Below are 10,918 nucleotides of genomic sequence, written 5' to 3'. Positions count from 1 at the left end.
ATGGTCCTGAGACAAGGCCTCTGGGAATCCATAGCTGCTGAATTGCAAACAGGTTCTAGATCCCGGATACTAAGGCTAAAATATAACACAATTCTAACAACAAAGAAAAATGTTGCAGCCTTATGTCATGAAACTTACACAGTGGATTTTATTGAAAAGCAGATTGAGGAGTTCAACATAGGAAAGAGACTTTTAGACAACATGAGGGAAAAAGATCCAGAAACTTTTACAGAGGATATTATTGATAGAGTTATTGTTTACCTTTTTTCCCCAGTGTTTTATTTGAGCAGCAAGCCAGGAAAACACTGAAAAGATTTTTTTTTTTTTTTTCCCCAAAACAAAGAGCAAAACAGTAGGGAGAAGATAGCTGTCCGTTTCATCTCTTTTTTATACTAGCAAGCAATCATATTATTAATGAATGCATAGCACATATAGAAAACTGCTTGATGTAGAAAAATATCAAAATCAGTTGTGAGACAAAGGCGTATTTACAGAAAAAGCTAAAACCAAAAACATGATGGGTAATTAAGGAGGAATTAGAAGAAACATTAGTAGAAAAACTGTCAGATCAAGATCATACGCAGTTTATTCAGTTGCTAGAAAGGTTATTGACATGACATTAGAGTGCTGCTGAAGAATTTATGCAGAACTTTTGTAGAAGTGCAACTATTCGATTAAACAAAAATAAAAACAAAAACAAAACAACAACAAGAAAAACAGCTAAATGAACCTTAGCAGTATTATGAGCAAAGGATAGCCTTCAGCACAAGCAAAGGTAAAAGCATAAAGAGTGCAAAAGCAGAAGCAATTGTTTACAAACAAGAAAATGGAGGAATAAAAAATGGAATTGATAATCTGCTTTGAAAAGATAAATATTGATGTTCCCTTTTCACTTCCTTGACTGATGTGGAAAACATAATATGACCTACAGAGTCACCAAGGCAGGAGGTCATTGCAGGCTGGAGCAAAATGCTTTGCAATAGCCAAAGCTTTGTGCAGTTCTATCATCAAGAAAGAGCTTGAGAGAATGAGACAAGCTGGAGTATTTACTATTGATTGGAGTGTCAGAAAACAGAAGCCAGCCTAAGAGAGAACCACTGGAAGTTTACCTGGAAGAAGCACTTTTTTTTTTTTCCCCCCCACTGGAAGGGAGAGAAAATGCTTCATATATATGTCTGGCAAGTGACAGACATACAATAAACATTTGCTGACCAAAGTTAGGGCAATACTACCAGACATTTGAATTGCAAGATGATTTATTTTAAAATGCTACTTTGTATAGGTTACCTTTTAAAAATAATTTTAAAATATTTAACTTCAAAATAAAAATAAAATAAAAAACAGAAATCATCGAGTTGAAGAAGATATTGACTAAACTGAAGAATTCATTAGAGAGCTTCAATATCAGACTCCAAAATTGCAAAAGAAAGAATTAGTGAACTACTGACAGATTATTTGAAGTCATCTAATCAGAGGAGAGAAAAAAATCAAGTGTTAAAAAGGTAAAAAAAGTCTATGTGAACTATGGAATACAATACTTATAAATGAAATAACTTATGTATTATTAAGGTCCCTGGAGGAGACAAGAAAGGGAAAAAACAGAAAGCTTATTTAAAGAAATAATAACTGACAATTTTCCATATTCGGACAGAGATTTAAACATCCTGTTCATGAAGCTAATAGGTCACCTCAAAATTGCAAACCGAAATGATCTTCTCCAAGATATATTATAATAAAACTGTTTTAAAAAATACAAAAAAGTTCAAATTCATCAAAGGAAAAAAAATTACATACAAAGAACCTCCCTTAATTCTATTAGCAAATTTCTCAACAGAAACTTTGCAAGCCAGGAGACAGAGAAATAATATATTCTAAATGTTGAAGGAAAAAACAAACTAACCAAGAATACTTCACTAAGTGCTAAGGTGTCCTTCAGAAATGAAGGTGAGTTAAAGACTTTTCCAAAAACACAAAATCCTGGAAGTTCATTAAAATGAGGCATGCCTTACAATAAATGCTGCAAAGAGTTCTGCAAGCTGAAATAAATGGGTGCTACTAAGTAACATGTAAACATATAAAACATACTGGTAATGTATGTAGTCAAATTCAGAATATTCTAATAATGAAATATGGTGCATTATTCACCTAACTCTAGTATAAAGATTAAAAGAAAAAGTATTAAAAGTGCTATTGCTGCAGTAATTTGTTAATGGATACACTATATAAAATGAGGTAAATCGTGATGTCAAAATATGGAATTTGGAGGAGGAGGAGTAAAAACATAAAGTTTTTTTATTCCATTGAATTAATTTTTTATCTGCTTTAAATATTGCTATATTTATGAGGTTCTGTGTAAGCTTCACTAATAGAACAAAGGAAAAACCAAAAGTAGATAAACAAAAGATAAAGAGAAGAGAATTAAAGCATACTACTACAAAACATTATAAATTCACAAAGAAAAACAACAAGAGAGGAAAAAAGGGGACCAGAAAACTACAAAACAACCAGAAAACAATAAGATGGCATTAGTAAGTTCATACCTATCAATAATTACTGTAATGTAAGAATTAAATTATCTGATCAAAAGGCATAGAATAGCTGAAATACATGCTGTCTACAAGAGAAGCACTTCAGCTTTAAGGATACACAGAGACTCAAAGTGAAGGAATGGAAAAAAAAATCCATATGAATGAAAAACAAAAGGGATAGCTATACTTACATAATTTAGACAAAATTATTTTATTTTGTCATTTAGACAAAAATTAATTCAAAACTGTAACAAGAGAAAAAATATTATTACATAATAAAGGAGTCGATTCATGAACAATATATAGTAAATCTAAATATATATGTACCCAATGTCAAAACACTTAAATATTGAAAGTAAATACTAACAGATCTGAAAAGAGAACTAGATAAAAATACAATAATAGTAAGAGACTTCACTGCTCTACTTTCAAATGTGAATAGATAATCCAAACATAAAATCAATAACAAAACATTGGACTTGAAGTATAACTTTGACTTAATTAAGCTAATGAACATATACAGAACATTCTATCCAATAACAGAATCCAATAACACATTCTTCTCAAGTGCACACAGAATTTTCTCCAGTATAGATTGTATATTAGGTCACAGAACAAGTCTTTGTGCCAAGATCACAAAGAAAAGCTAATTCCAGATTGGGTCATTGGTGAATTCTACCAAACAAAATTAATTCTACCAAACAATGTTAATTTAAACAAAAATAATGTTGAGCCTCCTTAAACTTCTAAAAAAAAAGAACTCTCTTAAACTTACTTTATGAGGTCATCATTACCCTGATACCAAAGTCAGATAAGGATACCACAAGAAAATCAAACAAGACTAATATCTCTGATGAATGCAGATGCAAAAGTTCTCAACAAAATATTAGCACAAAAATTCAACAGCACACGTAAAGAATTATACACCCTGATCAAGCAGGATTTAAGCTTGAGATGCAAGAACAGTTCAACATATGCAAATCAATAAATGTAATATATCACATTAATAGCAAAAAAGATAAAAATATATATGATAATCTCAATAGACACAGAAAAATACATTTGACAAAATCAGCATTCTTTCATAATAAAAGCTCTCAACAAATTAGGTATAAAAGGAACTTAGCTCAACATAATAAATGCCATCTATAACAAGCCCACAGCTAATATCATACTAATAGTGAAAGGTAGAAAGCTTTTCTTCTAACAGGAACAGAACATGGATGCCCTCTTTCACCATCCTACTTAATATATTACTGGAATTCTTAGCCCAATCAATCAGGTAAGACATAGAAGAAAGGTACAAAAGGCATTTAACTCGTAGAGGAAGAAGTACAATTTTCTTTGTAGAAGTTTTAATCTTAAATATAGAAAATTATAAAGACACCACCAAAAATCTTTTAAAACTAATCAATTAATTCAGTAAATTTTTAGGATACAAAATTAACATGTAGAAATCAGTTGTGTTTATATATGTTAAAAATGTAATACCTGAAAAAAAAAAAAAACATTCACAATAAAATACTTAGGATTACATTTAACTAAGGAGATGAGAGATTTGTCACTAAATTCTATAAGATTTGGTGAAAGAAACTGAAGAAGACACAAATGGATATATATCCTGTGTTCAAGGATAAGAAGAATTAATATTTTCCATATGTTCATACTACCATCTCTAGTTTTAGTGTAATCTCTACCAAAATCCCAATAGCATTTTTCACAGAAATAGAAAAGTACTATCCTAAAATTTATATAGAAATACAAAATACTCTGCTTAGCCAGAGCTATTTTGTGTTCACAAAACAAAGCTGTAAGCATCAAATTTTTTATTTTAAATTTTATTACAAAGATATACTAATTAAAACAATATTGTATTGGCCTAAACACAGACACATAATTCAATGGAGCAAAATTGAGAGCCCAGAAATAAACCTGCACATATAGAGTCAACTAATATTGACAAGAACACTCATTGGGGAAAGAGCAGTCTCTTTAACAAACGGTATTGAGAAAACTGGATATTCATATGCAAAATAATTAAACTGGACCACTATTTGACACCAGTCACGAAACTTAATTTAAAATGGATTAAGGACTTAAACGTAAGACCCGAAACCATAAGACTCTTGGAAGAAAACTTAAGAAAAAAGTTTTTTGACATTAGTCTTGACAATGATTATTTTTGATATGACACTAAAGTATAAGCAACAAAAGCAAAAATCAACAAGCAGGACTACATTAAAAAAAACCTTCTGCACAGCAAAATAAACAATCAACAAAATAAAATGGCAACCAACATGTTGAATAAGGAAGGTGCTAAAATCCAAATTCATACAATTTAATAGCAAGGAAAGAAAAACAAGCAAACTTTTTTAGTTAAAAATGGGCGGAGGACCAGAATAGATATTTTCCAAGGAAGATGTATGAATGGCCAACAGGTACATGAAAAGATGTTCAACATTATATGTGGTACAAGCATATATGACATATGCATACGATGAATCTACTAATAATCAGTGAAATATAAATTAAGCTCTATAATACACAATTACATACTATTATATTGACCAGGATGTAAATAATTCTTAATACTGCTCATGGATATTTAAACAAGTGCCTGGGGAAACTGTTTATTATATAATAAATTTGAAAATACACTCTCGGAATTAGCAATTGAACTCTCAGGAACAAATCCTAGAGAAACTTGTGGATACATACACCAAAAATAATGCAAAGTAACTTTCATACTCTCATGTTTTATAAATGTTCAAAATTGGGCTCTTGCATAATTTTGCTCTTAGTGGAAGATAATGCACATGGGAACATAATACCTGAGCATTCCTGAAGGTGACATGGTAAATAAATGGCAATACATAGCGCTTCTGCTGTTTGTGAGCTATCATTTTTTTTTGTATAAAAACATAAAATTTACCATTTGACCATTTTTAGGTGTAAAGTCAATGGCATTAAGTAAATTCACATTATAGTTCAATCATCATCATCACGTACCTCCAGAATATTTTATCTTCCCAAACTAAAATTCTGTACTCATTAAACAACACCTTATTCTATCTTGCCCTGTTTCTGTAAATCTGTAAATGTTAGGTATCTCATATAAGTAGAATCATTCAATATTTGTCCTTTTGTATCTTGCTTGTATCACTTAGTATAATATCTTGAAGGTTCACTGTTGTTGTAGAGGTGTCATAATTCTCTTCCTTTAAAGCTGAATAATATTTCATCATATATATATATACCACATTGTGTTTATTCATCTGTCAAAGGACATTTGAATTATTCTGGCTATTATGAATAATGCCGCTATGAAAGTAGGTATATACATATCTGTAGGGGTTCCTTCTTTCAATCATTTTGGGTATATACCCAGAAGTGAAATTCCTAGATTATATGGCAAATCTATGTCTAATATATTGAGAAACTGCTATACTTTTTCCATAGAGGCTGTACTATTTTACATGCCCACCAGCCATGCACAAATTCCAATTTATCCACCTCTGTACCAACACTTATTTCCTACTTTTTAAAAAAATGATAACCATCTTAATGGATATGAAGTGGTATCTCATAGTTATTTTGATTTGCATTTCCCAAATACCAATTTTTTTTTTGATCAGGAACAATTTACAACCCCCTAAATGACTGCCCCCTCCATCCCTGGATACTTATTCCTTTCTTTTTTTAAGCAAGAAACATTGTCAGTAAACAAATGACACCAAAATCCTTTGAATAGTTTTCCCCATCAGTCTCTGGCACTTTACAAAAAAGCATTGCATGCCCAAAGAAAAAAGTTTCAATTATTCGTATAATTTCAGAGTACATGTGACAACTTTGCTTAGATCCTTCCTCTAAGGTAATATATGCCATATATTGACATGAAAAAGGGAAACTTCATTTACTTCAAACTGTTTTTTTCTGCACACAGAACAAGTGAAAGATATTGGAATCTCTTGCAAATTCAAAATTCTTTAGACCTCAGTTTGAAAAAAAAAAAAGAATTAAGAAATATTCTCTTGCTAGTTCAGAGCCAAAAACTCTTGACCAGAACTTTGTGGATTTCTTTTCAGGAGAACTCTGCAAGGCTGAACATTTAGGGGAAGTGCTACTGTTAAGGATATGGTGAGTCCAACACCCCTCATCTGCCATTCACCCATTTGGAGGAGACAAGAAAGAGGCTGTTCCCTTGAACTAAATCCACTTTAGAAAAGGTGACTGAGCATAAAATTAAGGGGAATTTTTCTCTTTGAGCCTAGTCGTCAGGGTGTGTTAGCTGTAACCTTCCTATCAGTTAACTTTAAAACCCTAATAGAAGTCAGCACGTTAAAAAAAAAAAAAAAAAAAAAAAAAAAAAAAAAAAAAAAATTAAGACTATTGTTTTCTTCTTGGAGGGGTGGGAGTACTAAAGAATTTTTTTTTTTTAATATTATTAAAGAATTTTAAGTTCCTCTTTCTATCTAGCAACACCCTAACTCATACTGGTTTAAATTTCTTTTCTTCATAAATTCCTTAAAGAATCAATATAATGAAAAAATAGGCACCAGTAAAACACTTAACTAAGTTGCATCTGGAGAAAAAGTCACATTTTGAATGACCCATGAAAAAAATCACACATTTTTTTCATATTACAGCCCTGTAGGCCAGTCTCATCTCCAGTGGATACTAGTGAACTAGTGCTCTCTAAAGGTTATGACCTGGGGCACCAGTAAATGTTTACCATTAAAAATAATACTAAAATAATACTTATGGCTGCTTTTGAGAGTCTGAAAACAAAAGTTGTAGAAGTGTTCCTCTTTTATTCCCCTATGTAGATTTACTCATGAGTTTTATTCAATTTTCTCTATCATCTACCCTTAGATTTGTTAACTTCTCTCTCTTTGATCTATTTATGTCTTGGGTTATTCATCTGGACTGATCCTTTCCTTCTTGTTCTCAGCCAATGAACGGTTTTGAGCATAATCTGAGGTGGGGAAATGCTATTGCTTAATTTGTCAATGTAAGAAACATCTAAACCTATAGAAAATTTTTGTAAAAGTTTATTTGAACCAAAACTGACAATAATTACTGGGAAGCAAAATCATAAATGCTCTGGAAAATGACAGTTTTTCAGTTTTTTTATGCATTTGAAATCAAGGAGGAAATGTAAGGAAGATTATACGAAAGTGGGAGAAAACAAGGCAGGAATTGAATTGCAGGACAGTTAACAAGTTTATGTGCCCTCCTGAGGGTACTTAAGTTTATTTCAAAGGTTTATTAACCTAGGTGCACAGAAACAACTGACCGAGCTTGGTTAAAGCAAAGATAAATCTTTTACTAAAACAGTAATATGCCTTAGGGTTGACTACACACCATGACTTATGAGTTAGGAATTTATAATCAGATCACCCTATGAAGTTACTTTCTGTAGAACCCCTTTACATCCACAAATTCTAGTTTATTAATTGCCTCCCTCAACAGACTAATATTCAGAATATATTCCTTGAGTGAAGACCAGTGTTTGGCATGTATTAGGCTTTTGTTAACTTATTAAGTAAATTACTTCTCTAAGAAATAAAATGACATTCTGTTTTCTTATACTTTTTCCATTTAGTGTTTTACTTACCATTCTTCATAGGCTCTTTCTCTTGTGAATGAAAAGGGGTGCTGTAATAAATCATAAATCCTTAACTGGACAGGTAATTGTGGGTAGTCGTGACCCAAGCCTATAACTTCTTTAGTATAAGATTTTTAAGCCAGGCCTGTCCACTGCTCTTGTGCATCTAGGTTAACACACCTTTGAAATGCCAGAAGTAACACTCCTTGTAGGCATAACCACCCTCAAGAGAGCACTAACCCTTGTAATCCAGTCCCTGCCTTACTTACTTTACCTCCTTAATTTCAAATACATTTTAAAAAATTACAAAACTGTCGTTCTCTGGAGCATTTGAGAATCTTGCTTCCTGGCAATTGTCATCAATTTCGGCTCAAATAAACTTATAAAATTTATTTACAGGTTCGGATGTTTTGCACATCAACACTCAAAACATCACATCATGGTACTACTTTTTCCTTGTATTATTTTAAAATGCTCTTTGTTTCGACAATGTTTGGCATTCCTTACCTTCTTATTTTTACATTTTCTCAGAGTCTTCCTGTGGTATCACATTTAGTAACCATTATTTGACTTGTAAATTTGTTTTAAAAGACCATCCTCCATTTCCAAATAATTAAATAGGCAAGTAGCTCAGTTGTATACTTGTCCTTTAGAATAAATTGATATTGATATAGATGAGAACAGAAAATAGATTAAAACCTTTTTAACACGGTATTCTCTGGGAAAGACTCAACATCTATGGAAATTGACTTTGGCATATGAAATTAAGTTTTGGAGGACATAAGTATGATTCAGACCATGGTCACATAATTACTAACAGAAAAGCATTTTATTTTTGAACACTTTTATTTTTCAATGAACTTTCTTTTAGATTTCTCTTTTGGTTTTCAGGCCACCTCTGTGTAGTAGCTACAGCAAGTTTAAAACCCTTATTTCACGTATAAAGATACTAAATATAAAAATGTAAATACACCTCCTCTATGGACATCTGATATATTAACTCGGTATATATGACATGTGGTAAATATTTACCAAATCCTCTAAGGGTTTATTCACTTGTCAGCAAACATTGACTTAGCTTCTATTGTCATAGCAGGTACATTCCTAGGTGTTGGGGAAACTTTACGTAGAGTCAAAATGTTTCTACCACAAAAACCCAGACTGTAAAGAACAACACAAAAGAAATTGATAAAAAATATCACTTGCTCTTAGAGTTGTCATAGCATATTAGGAAATTGATAACAATAATGACATCATAATAATACATTTTAAACTACTATTTTTAACTACATTTGTGGTGAAATAAAGTATTAAGGAAATCAAAAAGATTTTGTTGTTAAGTTTCAACTAATAGGGAAAACCCAAATTGGAAGCTGAGAGAATGGTGGGCAGAATTATTTTATTTGCTTTGCAATGGCTGGCATAACCTTATAAAACTGATACTATGAACAAATTCTAAAAGAGTTTGTTCCAAGCATCTGAAATACTCGTTAGAATGAATTAGTTTTCTTCCTTTGACTAGAAAAGAAGCTCTAGGCTACATTGTTTGTCTCAGGTCTCAGATTATACAAAGTACCTCATCAATACATAAAGATTAATTTATTTAACACATAAGAGTTCTCACTAAAATGTAATCTGGATTCTCCAGGGTACTTACATCTATTTGTGACTCATTTCACAACTTTTGCAGTAGTGAATTTTTACATCAGAAACAGTGTTCAGAGGGAACACCGGAACCTCAATAAAGATGGTAGAGGATGAGAGTAATATGGTTCTTCTTTCATTTCCTCAGCCGCTCCTCCATATCATACAACTACTGTCAAGGCCTCAAAAGTACTCCTTAACCTTAATTTGTTGTATCACGTAATGCAAAGACATTGCTCTCCATCAAAAGGTCGTCATAACATAAAGTAAAACAGGGATAAAGAGACCTTTCCCACATGGATAAAGAGAGATACATAAAGAGAAAAAACATAGAGACAATAATAAAACTTCATTTTTACCATGTTTCATGTCACTTTATTTTGTTTGATTGGTTTATTTCCTCCTTTGTTCTCTAAATATCATCAGGCTTTTTATTGGCCCAACATGGCCTAGTTTTGTTCTTATTTCTTTGATTGAATATCTTACAAAAAAGATCTGACCTTTTATAGCAACTTTTGTCCCTCGTTTGAGAAAAAAATCAAGAATTAGATTAAAATGTCGTATTACAAATTATTTCAATAAAAACACCATATTACAAATTATTCTGTTGCCTATTACAGTGATTGAATGTAATTACAGAAGAACTGTCATTTATTTTTAAGGAACTGGGCTGATGTTTAGGAGAAGCCAACTCTCTTCTGTGGAAAACTGCTAAAAATCCAAATTTACATCTCACTTCATCTAGAGTCAGAAGTTTTCTTCCATAAAAACCAAAACTATAAAAAATCCAAGTGAAAATGGGCTTAGAACCAGGAAAAATGTTACAAAGCTGCCAGTGAAGCCATTGTGAACACAATTCATATGAGTCATTAAATCAAATAATAATAATAGATTTTTCTATTGGTAGAATTCTATTTTACAGTATACTTTTATATATGTTTCTAACTTGTTTTCAGATCTTTTGTTCAAGGGAGGTAGAACATATATAGAGATAATAACTTGCCAGGCAAGAAAACTGAGATGATTTGCATAAAATTTGATGTTCTCCTAATAGGAGGATAAGAACTGTTTTCCTTTGGGCAATATCTGTGTGATTTCTTTCCTTCCTTCCTTCCTTCCTTCCTTCCTTCCTTCCTTC

At 31.6% G+C, this 10,918-nt stretch overlaps 1 pseudogene; it reads left to right on the top strand.

Moving 5' to 3' along the window:
- Positions 1-1,087, top strand: LOC102898471 (annotated as a pseudogene).
- The last annotated feature ends 9,831 nt before the right edge of the window (positions 1,088-10,918 follow it).

The sequence above is a fragment of the Pteropus alecto genome, unplaced genomic scaffold, assembly GCF_000325575.1.
Source record: "Pteropus alecto unplaced genomic scaffold, ASM32557v1 scaffold29, whole genome shotgun sequence".
Classification (NCBI taxonomy): domain Eukaryota; kingdom Metazoa; phylum Chordata; class Mammalia; order Chiroptera; family Pteropodidae; genus Pteropus; species Pteropus alecto.
This window is presented reverse-complemented; position numbering and strand designations above follow the sequence as displayed.